This window comes from Cololabis saira, chromosome 15, assembly GCF_033807715.1.
Source record: "Cololabis saira isolate AMF1-May2022 chromosome 15, fColSai1.1, whole genome shotgun sequence".
Lineage (NCBI taxonomy): Eukaryota > Metazoa > Chordata > Actinopteri > Beloniformes > Belonidae > Cololabis > Cololabis saira.
In genome coordinates, this window is record NC_084601.1 from 21,087,508 (window position 1) to 21,096,461 (window position 8,954).

Sequence of the window (8,954 nt, forward strand, 5' to 3'; positions counted from 1 at the left end):
GAGTCATCAAACATTGGAGTTAACATCAGAAAAGTGACAACGTGGTTAAACTTGACTCAAGTGAGTTATGGGAGACTGAATTTCACGCACACACTACACACACACACACACACACACACACACACACACACACACACACACACACACACACACACACACACACACACACACACACACACACCGGGCCCCAGAATAATGGCAGCCCACTACTCCTAGTGTAACTAGTGATGGGTTAAAAGCAGAGGACAAATTTTGGTGTTTTTTCATGTACCGTATACTGACAAATAAAGGGATTATTTTTATTATTACACACACACACACACTAGGGAAGAGTATTAGGGCTATGCAGGAGAATTTTTTTTTTTTTTTTATTGTGCACTTTGGGGAAAAATGTCGAGAAAAAAGTCGAAATGTCAAGATTAATGTTGAAATACAATTTCAAGAATAAAGTTGTAATTTTGTGAATAATGTCGAAATTACGTCTTTTTTCTCAACATTTTGACTTTTTTCTCGAAATTGTACTTCAACATTAATCTCAACATTTCAAAGTGCATAATGGAAAAAAAAAAATCTTCCTCTAAAATATTTGTATTTTTCTCCTGCCTGGCCCTAATACCCACATACTCAGCTCTGCTGCTCACCCCACGAGCGTGATTATTGCACATCAGTCTGGACAGGAGGGTAAAACCATTTCCAAACAAACTGGAGTTCAGGATGCTACAAGGGAGAAAGATTCCCTCACGAAGGGAAAGCATTGAACTTCCCAGGGGTTTAACATTTACCATGAAAAAGGCTTCCAGCAGGCCTCACTGAGCATGTTAAATGTTAAAATAAGTGGCAGCACAGCTGGAAGACTGAATAAGTATGGTGTGTTTGGCTGAAAGGGTTAACCCCCTAAAAGGAACATGGAAGTATGATTGAGGTTCACCAAACTGCATCTGAACAAACCTCTGGAGGAATAGCGAAAGGACAGATGAGAAGTTTTTTGGCGTTAATGATAAAGGGACTGGATTTATCCACATATTTGTAAATTCGTGCATCCCTCTGCTGGTCTTCTTTGCCTATAATGTCAGATAAACCACAAATTCTTAGATCTCCCACCTCCACAATCAAAAAATTAAAAAAGGTTTTATACAACTGGAAAACTCAGAGAAGAAACCTCCTGAACATGAAACCGATGAGATTAAAAGCTCCAGTTTTGCCTCACCTGTCTAAAGGTGAGCCTCCTAGAACCCCTGGGGCCTGTCTGTGGCCACTCTGACTAATTCTAGTCAGGCTTTTAGATGGTTGGTGTGTGTGAGTGAAAGGGGGTGGGAGCCTATGATTTGCTCCTAACGGTGGGGTCCTCTCAGACGGCGACTGATGGAGCGATCTGCTGCTGATGTACGCTGACCTTAGAGTTCATCTTGAATCTCTGGAAGTTGTTCTGGGCTCTACGATGACAGATGAAGATGGTACAGTTTGGTAAAGTTAACAAAATAAGTTAGATCAGACTGTTGAAGAGGGCTGGTGAAGGACACGTTACTTTAGTTTCCCTCATCCAAGGTGTCAATATTTATTATATTAGCTTATATTATAATTGTCAATATAACACAGGAGCTGTGACTATACTTTTTTTATTTATTTTATTCTTTATTTCATTCATTAAAAGAAAAACAAAACAGTTCAATATAATTACAACAAATCCCTTTCCTTGAATGAAAGGGAACAGAAAGAAGACTACGGTAAGCTTATTTTATCCGTCCCTTTTTCCTAAGAAATCAAATTTCAATTAATGTAAGAATAAAGAAAACAAATGACAAATTACGTAATTTAAAAAAACACTTTCCAATAAACGTAATTCAAAAGGTAAAATAAAATAAAAAACTTTGGCTCCTCCCAGTGGCAGTTTTGTGCAATAAGAACTTTTTTGCCCTTGACTGTTAAATTTGGGCTCTTGACTGTACTCTAAATAGAGTTTGCACGTGTACAATCAATATCTGCACACTTGAGTCCATTTTTTGGGGCTTACACATTTTGATCCACCAAGCAGCAGATGCAAAGCTGTAACTTCAAATGCTAGCAGTATTATATTTTCATTATTTCAGGTTTTAGAAAGCCAAAGGTTGATCTGAAGTTATGTGGTGCCATAAATTCAGAACCTGAATTTGCTGTGTAGCACTGGATGTGGAGTTTCGTGGTGCACAGATCTGATGTCATGGCTTTCTAAATTAAACAAAGTATTTAATCTTACGCTGCAGTGTTGATCTTGGATTAGTAATTGTTTATTATTACCCAGGGTTGAACCCGGAGCAATGTAAAACTGTAAACCATGCTGATAGATTGTTCCAGTTAGCTATAGTAACAGAGGACTTATCAACATTTTATAAACATCCAGTATCTCCACTTTGTTGTAGGAACTGTGGGTTGATTGATGATCATTCACATGTTTTCTGGGACTGTCCAGTACTGGAAAGGTTTTGGCGAGATGTAAAGGAGGAGATTGAAAAGATATTGAACACTGTAATCCCTATGGATCCTATGCTATTTGTACTGGGAGTATTCCCGGACAATGTAACAAGCAGGGACAAGAGATATATACTACGTATACTTTTGATGATAACAAGAAAGACTAACTGTAAATTGGAAGAAGACACTCTCACCAACAAGAACTCAGTGGAAGATGAGAATGAAACAAATCTATGTTATGTAACACATGACAGCTAAAGCTGCAGGTGAGAATGGACTTGTTCCTGCAAAGATGGACACCAGTGAAGGAATATTTAAACATGTAAACATTTAAGTGCTAACTTGAACAAATGTGACTGAAAAGCCCTCTGTCAAGGATTGTTTAAAAATGTCTTGATAACTATTGTTATTGTCATTTTAATAAAGTTAAAAAAAAAGGTCTTATAAACTGGGTTAGGTTTGCAACGGGACAATGATCCCAAACATCCTCAAATTCATTGGAGTGACCTTAAAAGACCTAAACAGAGGTGAAAAGGCCTGACGCCATGATGAACTAAAGCAATGTTGTAAAGAAGAAAGGCCCACAGTGATGTGAGAAACTGAGACACTCACAAAACAAACGTCAACTACAGTTGTATCTACAAGCTCATGAGGGTGCTTAGTATTGGCCAAATAGTTTCTATTTATTTCATTTTTATCATAAAGGAATTGTGACTGTGAAAAAAGCATGAATCATATTATTTATATAGGAATTAAAAGGAAGTATTGGCTTTTCCTCACGACTAAACAGTATTTTCAGACTTTCTACGGGTATTAAATATGAACCGATTGATACACAACACCCTGCGTAACATGAGCGTTAATTTGAACTAGTAGAGCACACATCCTGTATAGGCCTGTGTTGAAAAAAATCGATTTTCCGATTCAAAATCAATTCTCATATTTATTCCTAAAAATCGATTTGTATGTCTAAAGATCGTTTTTTTTTTTTTTTTTTCATTATTACATTTTCACCCGGTGAACTTTAATCCCAGTAGTCACATCATTAAAATGATTAAAATTGAGTTGTTTATTTCTTAGTTATTTATTTCATGCAAATAACTTTTGGTATTTTTTTTGATTATGCCCAAAAAAGGAATGTTTTGTTGGACACGAGAATAACTACTGCCACGTTTTTGCCTTTAAATATGTTTAAAAGTATGAAAACATTAGTTTTCAGTTATCATTACTTTATATACTTTCTTGGGGTTAAATTTGGATAAAATGCTAAAAACCAAATTCTCAAAAATTTAAAACTGAAAAACACTGAAAATGGAAAAAATAGAAAGATGTCAAAAATTAAAAACGATTTCATAGGGCCTCTGTTTGCTGCCCTGGATCTGTTTTATCTATTTATATTCTTTATATATTTATATTTTAGTTATATCAGCATTCTGGGAGGTGATTGGTCTTTACAGTCATCATTAGCTGCCAATACTTGCTGTTGAATCTTAATATAATACTAGTATTCATATGTTGCATGACTACAGTCATATAATTCATGCAACAGCTCAAAAAACAGTTTTAATGACACTAACTCAAATCAATATCGGTATCGAATCTAATCAAATCTTGATGATCGATTCGGAATCTTAAGAATCAGAATCGAATCGATTCTTGACATTTGAATCGATCCCCAGCCCTATCCTGTAGCCGCTGCTGTCCTTCATTAGATTATGTACACATGGTCATGGTTCATAATTGAACATCATAACCGGTCAATACCAGAATCAGCATCCTTGAACAAAATCTGCAAATGAAACTGGGAAAGGACGTAATAATGGTGCATCTCTTTGTGTAGCTAATGTATGCAGACGTAGATAATTGAAGCAATTATGATAATCCCATGCATCGGCTAAAACCTTGTGCTGCCATTGTAAGGTCGGCGGAGACTTGGAGGTCCACACGTACGGCTGTTCGAATGTTTCCTGATGTATTCAGCTCACACACTCTGACGGAGCACCATGTGATGAATATCTGCAAGAGCAAAAGCTCAGGGTCACCGAAGCGGGTGTTTGCTGATAACTGAGAAGCAACGGATGAACACAGTTCTGTAACTTAAATGTCTGACTATAATTACCCATGGATATTTCAATGCAATCGCTCCACCAAACTCCATGTGGGTACTAGGAGCAAATGATTAGCTTTGACAATGTGGAAGAAATTGTGTGGAGCACAGAGCAGCTAGACTGGATTAAATATGCTTTCTGCGGAGTAACTGCGAGATCGCTGCGACTCACGTGCAGCTAATAATTGCTGCTCAAGCAAGATTCAAAGGAAAGATGTGAGAAGTCATTAGAGATATGTTAAAGTGAGACAGGGGAAGATTTGCACAAATTACTGCAGCCATATGCAGACTGGTGGTTCATGCTTAAGGTTTCAAGAATAGTGAGCTGAAAGACGAGGATGTGTTAGAAATACATTACATGTGGAGAAGTGTCTACTCGAGGTAAGAAAGTGCCATTTAAAAGAAAAGCACTTTGATGTGACTTAAATGAATAAGTGACTCAAATACCTCAGACAGGTGTTGAGAGCTTAGTTGTGAGACTGAAATTGATTGTTATGTGTGTGTGTGTGTGTGTGTGTGTGTGTGTGTGTGTGTGTGTGTGTGTGTGTGTGTGTGTGTGTGTGTGTGTGTGTGTGTGTGTGTGTGTGTGTGTGTGTGTGTGTGATCTCTACTTGTTGTTCCCCTCATGCACCACATGGGGGAGACACTGGCCAGTGTAGGTTATTGAGAAACAATGTCAGCTCTGTTGGCTCCGGACACTACGGTCAGTATCAAAATCATGAAATCAAACAAAACCTCTAACTTTTACATGTAAATGACTATAACCAGAGTTATTGATGGAGTTATTTTGTTCCAGATAAAAAAAAAAACATGAAACGAAAGAAAAAGAAACAAAGACAAATCTCCTTTCATTTAAATTAAGATATGGCCAAATGATTCTGTTTCTCTCAGTCAGTAATCAATGGTGTCGCGTTTACGGCTTACGACTGCCAACGATGTCTTCTGCTTGTTCCTAACTTGTTGGCACATGTCTTGAGGGGTCTTAGACAAGTTCTCCAGATTGGTGGTTTCTAAACATGGACATTAACCTTGAGCCTCCTCCACCAGTTCTCACGTGACTGAAATCCAGGCTCTGGATGTAGATTTGGGAGTCCTTACAGACGTCTTGGACAAACTCACAAGCATGTTTTATGTCATTGTCTTTCCTTTAAGACTCAGCATTAACACAACACTAAACTGGCAGCATATTTCTTAACATCATTCCTAAGAACATTACCATCACCAATTTTTCTCCATTATCCCATGGATGTCACACCATGGTGAGGTTGTCTTGTCTTGGGTTTGTTTTGTCCTGTCATTTCCTGTTTTATTTTGAAAAGTAATTCTCTTCTCGTTCCAGGTCCCTTGCCCTTCCTCATGTGTCTCAGTCTGATTGGCCTAAGTGTTTCCACCTGTTTCCTATTTCCCTCCATGTGTTTAAATAGTGTGTGTTCCAATGATCTATTATAAAACTGGATGGGACATCAAAAATGGCCGCCCATTCATTTCAATGCATTCTGCTCAGCCAGCGCATACGCCGAAAAAATCTCTGACTTCCGGGTTTACTTCCGCATACACGGGCCCATAGAGCATGCGCAGTTGAGTCACCTCCCATGATGCTCTGGGGCCTCCCATAATGCCCTGGGGCAATGACGCGAATATTAATATAATATGTATTAATATAATGTATAAATTAATGTATATTATTACATGTATAGTATTACATATATTATTAATGTATTAATATAATATAATTACATAATATATATTAATATAATACATCCGTGGAGTGCACGGACACAGCTGTGACGTCAGCCGTGACGTCACGCCCAGAAAGAGACTTTTCTTTGACTTTTCTGGCCGTTATAAAACATTTTTGACGGATATAAAGTCCATGACTTAAAAATATAGAATACAAAGATTAGTAATTGCCGGTGATTACAGCTGGAGGTGTCCTGTGAACAGTTTTAGAGCCTTCTCTTTTACTATTGCGGTCTATGGGAAAAAAGCTTTCTGGGCCCCATGGGATTTTTGGTTGCAGTACCGCGGCTGGCCACTGGAAAAAATCGGCGCGCCTTCTGACTGCCAGACCCGGGGGCTGGTGTGTTCCCCTTGTCTTGTGATGGAGTGTCTTCATCCTTGTAGTGTTTTTTTCATCCATAGTGTTTTTCTATTATTATTACTATTGTATATACTGTTTATAGTGTTTTTCTATTATTATTATTATTGTGTGATATTGATGCCTCTTGTGTTTTGCACTATCCACTTTGCTGCTGTAATCTGGAAATTTCCCCTCTGGGGGACTATTAAAGGATTTCTTATCTTATCTTATCTTATCTTGTCCTGCACAAGAGCCTTGGTCCATGTCCACAGCCGTAGTAATCGCCATAGTAAGCCGTTTGTTCCTCGTTAAAGAGTGATTTTTTTTTTTGTTTGTAAATTTTCTACCATAGCTTAGATTTATAGCCCTTTTTTTATTCCTCATTAAAGAGTGATTTTTTTTGTTTGTAAACTTATATCCTAGCTTTGATTCATAGTTCTTGTTTTTTTCCTCTATAAGAGTGATTTGTGTTTGTAGCCAAATTATTTCCTCCATACGGAGCGTTTTGTGTTTGTTTCTTTTTATTTATTTTTCCCTCCTCTTGGAGTGTTTATTCTACAGTATCTATAGTCAGAGTGTAGTGTCTAGTTTTGTTTATAGCCACTTGTTTGTCACTCGGTCCGAGGTCTCCGGTGAATTCAATAAAAGCCTTTCGTTATCTAATCTCTGCATCTGAGTCCTGCTTTGAGTCTCGGCCTGACAATGGACACGAACACATATACGTGAATTAGCCAAACAGCCTCAGACCATTAAGCTACCACAACCGTGTTTCCCTCTAGGAGCTGTGTTTTTGGGGATGAAGGTCCCTGCATTTCTTTGTGATTTCTTTAGTGATGTAATTTGCAGGTGCTCTTGTCACAGAGACGCTTGGAAATAGCTACATAACCTTCAGCCTTCAAATGAGCATCCACTGTCCTCTGTTATCCAAACTGATTTCTTCACTCCTTCTTTGCACAGTGATATCATTTGTCAACAAAAATCAAGAGAGTCTCTCAGTTGAGTGCTGAAGTGGCAAAAGCCTTCCCCACCCACTGGTGTAAGGCACAACCAAAAAACGAAGTATGAAATGTGATCTTATGTGCTCGCAGGGTCAGGACAGATGATGTGTGAGGGAGAACTGCCGAGTTTTATGGCCGGCCTGAGCTGTTGCACGTCAGCAGGGACCAGCAGGGACCCCCGCTGAGGCAGGAGGTAATTGCATCACCTCACACCTAGGTGGGGAATTGCAAAGTCTGTTGGGATTTTGAAGTTTCCTTGTTCCAAAACCATGTGCTCAGGCCATTGCTTGGTGTTAACACATGGCTGTGGTCAAGTTGCTTTGGTATATCGAATGATGCAGAAATAACTGAAAGCTAAGTCTGCATTCAAGGCAGTTCCAGCCAACAAGACTGGATGCTCTGAAAAGTAAAACAAGAGTTTCCGGTGGTGCGACGCCTTGTCACTCCATTGAAACTTAAAGAAAACCATGCTCAATCCGGGCTTGTCTGCATATATTGAAGGCTAAAGTAGACTAGATTAAATCACATTTACAGCCTTTGGTGGTAGCTAACAGTGTGCAGTAATGTGTCCATGTGTTGTGGCAGCTTGTTTCAAATGTTCAAGTTTTGAAGCCCACCAGAAATCTAGCAAAAGCAAACGGTGGACCTGCTCCACAAACGTTCATCCTAGTGTGCTGCTCAAAGGTAGAGCCCTTGAAATAAAGTATGTTATCCTTCTTCCTGCCTTAAGTCATTGTCTTGCTGCATTAGACCCTCTTGAAAAGTTGGGGTCTATCAAATGACTTCCTGAAGGTAGAACATCTTAATGCCCGGTGGAGTCATATCGACATTCACTGCATATCACCAACTTCACTGCGCAGGCATTTGTATCAGATTTGGAGCAGGGAAACATCTAAAAGCTGCAGGAGAATTGTACTCCAGGGCCAGACTTGTACAAAATGTGAAGCAGCGTACGAACGCCAGACCAGATCAAGCACCGCTGGAAGAGGCTGAAAAAGGCGAACTACAGAAGGCGACTTCTACTGGGCGGTTCATTATCCGGCGTGCTGCTGTTATTGTTGTTTTGAATTTGGATACAGGAAGAAGAAACGGGAATTGCGTCATGATGTTCTCCGTACGTTGCTGGTTTGATGGAGATATCCCAAATGATTAATTACCATGTATACAGGGATAACCCTGTTAACTCACACACAGGGCTCCAGACTAACTTTTTTCACTATAGGCTAGTGACAATGCCCCAAAAAATTTGACATACCCCTACCGGGGGTAGAACAAAACCTAACAATGTTTTTCCTCATCTCTAAGGTGTCCCATATATGAA